Source organism: Helobdella robusta (genome assembly GCF_000326865.2).
Source record: "Helobdella robusta unplaced genomic scaffold HELROscaffold_28, whole genome shotgun sequence".
In the NCBI taxonomy this organism is placed as follows: Eukaryota; Metazoa; Annelida; class Clitellata; order Rhynchobdellida; family Glossiphoniidae; genus Helobdella; species Helobdella robusta.
The window spans coordinates 1,544,376-1,544,674 of NW_008704435.1; positions in this window are offsets into that span (position 1 = coordinate 1,544,376).

Consider the following 299-nt stretch of genomic DNA (forward strand, 5'->3'; position numbering starts at 1 on the left):
GTTGCTGGCAAATATGGAACCCGCTAACTTGAATTTGTTTTATTCGTTAAAAATTTTAGTTATCAAAATAATTTGGTAAAAAAATTTAATAATAATCATTCATCATGCAATGTAAACGTTATTCAACGAGTTATCTACTTCCATGAAAGATGGAATATGCTTATAATATATCTAACCAAAGAACGGATAATGTGTGTGAACTAACTGGGATAAATGTCATTGACTTGCCGGCCAAGAAAAATCCGAGCGAACTGTTTTTGTTTGCATAGTAAGTGCCTGGAAATTTTTTACCAAATTAT